An 8,518-nucleotide genomic window follows, 5' to 3' on the forward strand; every position below is an offset into this window, starting at 1 on the left:
CAAAAAAATATTTTAATTCCTTCTGGCTATGAGGAGGTGCTAACTTCAAAATAGACTCAACTCTATCTGGATCAATGGAAATTCCAACTTCTAAAATGACATGTCCCAGGAGCTTTCCTTTAGTAACACTGAATGAACATTTCTTGGGATTGAGAGATATGTCGTACCTACAACATCTATTGAATACCTGCCTCAGATCAGCAATATGAGTAGTTTGATCTTTTGAAAAGATAGTCAAGTCATCCATGTAGATGACTATACATTTTTTTATCAATCCTTTGAAAGCTTCATCCATTGCTCGTTGAAATGTAGCTCCCACATTAATCAACCTGAAAGGCATCCTTTTGTAGGCAAATTTTCCCCACTTGGTTGTGAAAGCAGTCTTTAGACTATCTTCTTCATCAACCATCACTTGGTTATATCCCAAGTAACCATGCAGAAATGACATCATCTTTGAACCATCAATGATTTGCAACACTTCATCTAATGAGGGTAGAGGGTAGTTATCCTTCTGAGATGCCAAGTTCAAGTTACAGAAGTCAACACAAAGGCGAAACTCTCCAGTCTTTTTCCGTACAAGGACCAAATTTACTACCCAGGTGGAATGACGAATATTGAATATGATCTTAGCATCCAGTATTTTTTGACTTCTTTAATAATCATTGGTTTGATTATCAGATTTATTGGTCATTGTCTTTGCTAGAAAGTTTTAGCATCTGGTTTCAACAGGATGTCATGTGTGATAATCTCAGGATCATAAGTTTTTAATTCTTCATAGCTCCAAGCAATGACATCTTTATACTCGATGAGCAACTTGAGCCTGTCATCCCATTCCTTTTGGTTGCATGCTTTCCCTATTTGCACCATTTTTGGTTCCTCATCAGTGCCTAAATTGTACAAGTCACTTTCTTTGATTCCTTTCTCTTGAGTTTTCCTTCTATGGAGTGCTAATTTGTCACGGTCAAAGATGCATTCAAGTTCAACCATCCCTTTCAAAATGTTGTTGGTTTTCAAATTAAGGATTCCATCATCATCCTCAAGCTCATCATCTTAGAGCTTGTCTTTAGGTGTATCATCAATCTCTTGTCCTTGGAAATGGTGACTGCACATAATAAACTCCAGTATATGTTGATCATCTTGAAAGACTTTAAAGTTTGTGATATTGTCAGGAATGGTAGGAATGGCAACTAATTCAATTGAGAATCTTTTCAACTTTGTTCTTTCTACTAGTTGTAAAGCGCTAGCTGAAATTACAAGGGCGTCTGCTACCACATTTTTTCTTCTTGGAATGGATTTGATGTTCAGAGCTTCAAAATCATCCATTATATCCCATACCCTTTTTCTATAAGTGATTAATCTTTTTTCGTTGCATGATTATATGGATTTTATTTGTCTTATCACCAATTGAGAATCCCCTTCATTTATAAGATTAGTGACTCCTTTTTCCAATGCAATGAGAAGTCCTTGAATCAAGGCTTCATATTCTATGCCATTATTAGTACATCTAAATTACAATTGATATGTGGCATAGAAAGACCTACCTTTTGTGTTGATTAGTTCAATACCTGCACCAGCTCCTGATTTGCATCTAGAACCATCGAAGTAGAGTGTCCAAGCTACATTTTCCTTGGGTTTTCTGACTTTATGTTGATTGGTCCTTAACTTTTCTTTTTCTTGAGCTTTGAATGACTATTTCTTGGGCACCCATTGTAACTTTTCTCATGTAGGGCTTGATGAACCTTCTTCATACCGAATGGATAGAGGAATAGTGTGTTTTTCTTGCTCCTCCTAAATTTCCTCTATTAACTTAATGATTTGTTCAACCTTAGGTTTCGAACGAATGACTATTGAGATCCATCCTTTACCTTTAACATATCGTCTTCTTCTCTAAACTTTAATCATCCTAGGAGGAGGAGAAGATAAACTTGCACCATCTAAAGAGGTATCACTGTATGATACATTTAAATCTTCACTTTCCTCTTCAACTTGCTTAACAAGGTTGGATGGATTCACTGAATTTAGACTTTGGGTAACTTCATCGCTTGAGGTCTTCGTACTTTTGTTTCCCATTATTTATGTCAAAACTTTTGCTACTGCTTCTTGGCATGTTGAACATTCGAACTCTGAATGACTAACTTTGTGCAATCGGAAAAATCTTGGAAGGAGGAGGATATTGGGGTTAGCTTCCTCTCCTCAACACTGCAGATTAGTCAAAATACTTTCTATGAATTGTGTCACGGTCTCATTTTTAGGTATCAACACCTTAGGTTCTTCATTTTGGTCTTGAGATGTCTTGTTAGGAACCATGTCCAATGCCATTACTTTGTATAAACCCAAATTAGATTGTATGAATGCTACCTCATTCGAGGCGTTGTAATCTGTGATCATTGTTTTCATATTGGGCTCGACATCTATCTTGATTTGATTGTTTAGACCTTTCCATGGTAACCATAATTGAGTGAAATCCGTGGAGAACCATCCTCTAAGACATTTTGTCCATTCTCTGCTTAGGAGTAATCCATATGTTTCTGGGATGTCAACCACATGTATGTCAAAAATATATTGGATCCAAGGATCAACTTTTAACTGTATCTGCCCATCTTTCAATACTCCAATGACTTTTACCTCTGTTTTATCCAACTATATTACCACTCAGTTAGAGGGTTGAGGATTAACTCCTAGTCTTTGAGCTATTGATAATGGCATCACATTACAAGAAGCTCCCGAATCAATAAGATAATTTTGTAGATTCTTTCCATATATCCTTACGCTCAGCAAAAATGGGGGTACCTCGACTTTGTCCTTCAAAATAGTAGGCATCGCTTTTGTAGTATTTACTTGTTGTGGTGCCGTCTTTTGGGGGACATTATTCATATTATGGGAAGCCTTTGTATTATCCAATTTCTTCATGAGTCCTTCTCTTTGTTGTGGACAATTCTGCAACATGTCGAACATGGACATATTGGCTTTTGTTTTCCTTAGGTCTTCAACCACATTATATTTTTTAGTAGACCAAGCAAGGTTCCTCAGTATTGTCAATATGTTTAATTTATTTTGGTACTATGGTCCTCCTTTGGCTGGCCTTACCGGTGGTGGATTGTTGCTTGCTCTAGGATCAGGTGGGGTTGGTTGCAAACTAGGAGGAATTCCATCAGTCAAGGGATCCTTTTTGTTTATGAGATTATATGTCTTTCGATTATCATTTCGAAAGGAAAACATCTCATCATGTTGAAGATTAGGTTCTTGACTAAAGTGGAACAAGAATTCTTCATTTTCTTGTTGTTCCAAATGTACATTCTGGGTAGAATAATAAGATTCTAATAGCATTACGTTGAATTGAACAGGAGGTAGATTATCATTCATTGACAGCTTTTGATTTACATCTTGATTACCGTTGTAGTATGCACCATCATTACTAGGCATATTTTGGGTATCATCATATTGATTAATGTTGGCATACTAAATGTTGTTGTTATCGGCAAGAATGCTTCCATTATTTGGTCTAATGTTCCATTGTAAGTTTTGTCTTTGGAAGCCATTGTTGCAATCAGGAGGATTGAAGTTATTTCCTCCTCCGTTGTTTCTTGCATTGTTGTTACCATTATTGTTGAAGTTCCTATTGTAATTTTGACCAAAATTGTTGTTGTAGGGGTCGACATTGTTTCTCTGGAAGTTGTTATTTTGTCCGTTAGACAATCTAAGATGAGTCAATTTGTTGTTCATTTCCAACATGGTTTTCTTCAGCTGGCCAACTTTTGAAAGGAGATTATTATCTGCTTCCATAGGAACCATCGCCTTTTGTTCAAAGAAGGCTATTTTCGGGGGCTCATACCCTGGATATGTTATTGCTTGAGTTTGTGGAGTAGGTACCTATTGTAATAGAACTGGGTTCATATGTATGAACTGACTAGGTATAGTGGGTGCTCCCATAGGAACCATTGGCATGGTAGGAACTGTTTGTGTAGGAAGCATCATTCCCCCTCCATTAGGATTAGCTTGCTTTGTGAACGTGATTGCTTCTGCAAAGACTTTGTTCAATGTGTCAATATTTGCTGCAAGAAGTCTTCTTAGAAAAATCACAGTAAGAGGATCCATGGCATTCAAATAAACTTGGATGGAAGCTTCAACTGGAATTGTGTACAATGTTTCCGACTTGTGGTAGGCCATATGAAAGCGATGATTGAAGCATGAGACTATTTCAGCTGGATCGCTTTTTATTGATATGAATTGTTGATGTATCATTGCTAGATTGATGAATGTTTTGAATTGTCCCAAAAATGATTTTTTGAAAGTTTCCTAGTCTCCAATGCATCTTGGTGGTAGGTTTATGTACCAATTGAAGGCAATTTCCCCCAAAGAGTAGGGGAATAAACAAAGAACCACATCTTCATTCACAATTTGCTTCCGATTTCAAATTTCCTTAAAAATCTTGACATGATCTTCGGCAGTTCTTGTTTCCCCATAAATAAACCTTGGACAAAATTTCTCAGGATTCTTAGGGAGTTCATGGAGGGAACCTCTCATGCTAAGGGGTGAATCAACTGCATTTGCAAAAAAGGCCATCGAAGTATTTTTTGGACCTAAAGGCAAGTGGAAAGGTGATGGGAGTGTCAGAATATATGGATGTCCACCTAGTGGTTGAATGGGTGGTGGAGTAGAAGAAGATGATGAAATGTCGAATGGAAGTGGTTGAATTTAGCATATTCCTCTGTCATTACATGGCTTACGAAAATGAGTAAGCTCTAGAAATTCTTGGGCAGTTGGTGAAGATCTTAATGCTCGTTGGAATGGGGATCTAGGATCAATATCTTCCAGCTTGTATCAATTCTAGGAAAAGCGCACCTCTAAGAAAGTACACTTCCTCACTATTCTAAATTTATAGACCACAGAGTTCTGCAGAGCTACGGACCTGTGGATCTACGGAGCTGCGGACCTATGAACCTACGGACCTAAATTTTTGAAAATTTCAAAAGTGATTTCTTAACCTTTTACATAGTGTAGATTATTCGAAGGGTGCAAAATTTTTGAAATTTGATCAAATCTTTCTTGTTTCCAAGAGTAGGTTCTTTGTTTTGGGCCCTCCTTCTAGCGCCACTTCTATTGGGCATTCGTTTTGCACAAGGTCAATGGCAGGAATCCATAGTGTAATTCCTCTTTTGAAAATCAAATCTTTTAAAGGATCCACTCGAAGGTTCACTGTTTGTCTTGCAACGTACCATAATCCACTCAATAGAAGATAAATGTGAATTTTCAAAAGGAGGCCTTTGCAGGTTCCAAAAACTCTTTTACCTTGGAATCAAGTAAAATCTATTCGTTGTCTCAAAATATCACACCAAAAGAATAATATTTTTGTATTTTCTATTTTTTAATGAATGCAACTCTAACAATGCAACTAGTATGATGTCCTACTCTGATAGGGGGGGTTAGCAAAGCAAATAATGAAATTGAAAGAAAATAACATGAAATCAAATAACTTGAAATTGACATTCCTAAATGGACATAAGCTATAGAACACAACACACTGCGAGTTAAACATTTGAAGAAATCGGTAGGAAACCAATGAAAGCAGGAGCAGTGCTTCCTAGAATCCACTGATGCAATCATTGGTGAGAATCTATAGCAAATCAAATGATGTTTCACTCTTCATCAAATCACAAGGCCATGAAAAGTGCACTCATGTGAGACAAGAAGCTATGTAGAGACAATCGGGTGATCTCTTCTCAAGCTCGTTACATCAGCGAAATTCATATATCTCTAGCAAACACCACAACTGAAAGATCGCACAACCAAAAACAATGCAATAAACCTTTGGCTCTATCAAAATCTTATGAATAAAATCCACAAAACAATGACACATTCAGGCAAGAATAACTACACTCCAAATGCTAGCACTAAAAGCATAATTTTATTGCATAATAATGGCGACCCTTTACACATTTTACAATGGGGTATTTATAAGAAATCATCTCCTCAATTTGTGTTGAGAGTGAGAGATACCTTAATGCTATAAAATGCTTTTAAAACATTAAAAATAAACTAAATATATACAAGCTTTTAATCTAACTGGTTCTTAGAGGGACTCCATCCATATTTTATTCATTAATTCGATGCATGAGCCCTTTACATGTCAAAAACAATGAAAGCATGAGAGAGAAAGTAGGAGGAAGCCATCAGTCAAAGTAGAAGTGTATGGACACACCAAAAATAGAAGCTAGCCCTTCACTTGATGTGTGTCAGAGTTAAGTTGCCATCAAAATGCATTTCCAATGCATGGAAAGTGCTATTTTTGAAACTGGTAGTCAATTGTTGGTGCACCTCTGAATTGCGGAGCTACGTGAAAATGCAGAGCTGCAGACCTGCGCAGCTGTCGACTTGTGAACCATCCTAAAGATATGTTTTGATATTTTCCCTTGAATTTCTCTATGATCTTAGTAATCTTAGCAGCATCGGGAAGTTCAAAAACCTCATACTTATCTTTGACCTTCTGTTTGTAGTTGTCCACCTCAATTCGAGTCTCTATAAAATCCCTAAGTTTGGTATCAAACTCTAACAATGCTTCTTCTGTCCTGAAGGCTTGTCTGATGTCTTCATCACTGGATGCTTCCTCTAAAGTCTTTCTAAAGTTTTTTACAACTACCTCAACTGGTAAAAGCTTCTCTCATTCTTCATCTTCAAAAATATCCAAGCATGCATCACTATATAACTTTTCTACTTCCAAGATTCGCTCTTGAGCTTGGTCCTTGAGCCTATGTATCTCATCATGCAATGTTTCCATCACTTTATTTCCTTCTACAATCTTTTCTATCTAATCATCTATCATGTCTAGCTCTTTTCCAATATATACATCAATCAGAATGCGATACCTTTGTCCTTTTATAGCCTGTAGAATTTTCAAATCCTTGCTTCAAACCCATACCTAATCCATAATGCTGAAGTCCTGACTTAAAATTGCCACGATCTTATCAACATTGTCTTGTGTAGCATGCAATAATTTTAGATTTCCTATAATTATAGTGATACCCCTATCCTCAAGGTTGTCTCGCCAATCCTAACAAGCTCTCAAAAATGGATTGATCCATACACCTGCCCCTTCTTTAAGAATGGTAGTCAAAGTCTCCTCGGGGCATTCACAATCAAGAGGACCAATAACTTCAGCTAGATATCCTTTCAAGATCTCAACTTTCCTTTGAAGTGCTCAGATTTCAATCTCATCATGTTCCATGTGGTTAAGAACCTCTTGGACTCCCATATTCATCATTTGTCGAGAAGTATCCCGTGTAGTTTTCGCTAACGTGATATCATTTACTTCATAGTCCTCAATGCTTACCACTTCTTCATTTGCACCTTTTAGGGGATGATCCACTTGTGCAAATAAGTCCTGATTCTGAGTAGTGGTAATGAATTCAAATGGTGTTGCATCCTGTAATGGAGAGTCTGGCTTGTTCAAAATCTCTACAATGTCACAAATATCATCCTCTGAAGCAAGGAATTGATGCTTATCACTCCTCATTATTTCCTTCTGGAACCATCTCAGGATATGTCTTTCTTCAAACTTAGCTCTGGATGATGAAGGGATGTGTTAAACTACCTCCTTCCCTCCGTTGCTTCTGCTTGGAGTTTACTTTTGCGAGGGTTCTTCTTTTGTAGTCTCAATTTTTTTAGATCCCATAGTTTGATTCTCAACTTCCTTAGAAGGCTATTGTATACATTCCATTACCTGTACCTCTTTTTTTTGCTGATTAGTAGTCCTTGGTTCTGGTTTTCCTTGTAATGATGATCCTTTCTGAACATGTTCCTCTGAACTCATAGGTGGAGGTGTCACTGAAACCTTATCTACCATAATAGCTTGAGGTGAAGATTTAGACATTGGATGAGGACCTTTTGTCTCAGGTGGCATCTACGTCCAATCTTGCTATTGAGATTCACTTGTAGGAGTATCTCTAATCTTATCTCCAACCAATTCTATACCCATTGGCATGAAATCAAAATCTGGAATGGAGAGAATATCATCACCTAGCTCTCTTTGCTCATTCAACCATCGTTGTACTTCATTTTTTGATGAAGAGAGCTCTACCATTTCAGCTTGGGTGGGTGGTGGGGTATTTGTGACATTCTTCTTTCTTTCCAATTCTGTGGCTTTGGAAAACTGAGTTCTCCCTTGTAAAGGAACTTGTTCTTCCTCCCCATTTGACTCTGTTTCATCCTCATCTAATTCTTCCTCGGGAATAGTTTTAGGAACATATGGATTAGGCACTAATCTTTTACGAACTCTCTGCCTCTTGTTCATTCTAACCTTAACCCTCCTTTTCTTCTGTGGAACCATAGGAGAAGCAGGTTCTTCATGCATCAGATGAATGGATGTGTTTAGAATCTCTCCTTCTTTTTGTTGGCTTGAGAAAATAAAAGGTAATGGAAAATCAACCTGGATATAAGAAATTGCAGGATCTCAGGGGTCTTGGGAAGTATATTCATGTTGCTGCATAGGAGCCTATTCTTCAACATGCTCTATCTGGATCCT

The sequence above is a fragment of the Cupressus sempervirens genome, chromosome 8, assembly GCF_028749045.1.
Source record: "Cupressus sempervirens isolate cs-2001-9-10 chromosome 8, ASM2874904v1, whole genome shotgun sequence".
NCBI classification, from domain to species: Eukaryota; Viridiplantae; Streptophyta; class Pinopsida; order Cupressales; family Cupressaceae; genus Cupressus; species Cupressus sempervirens.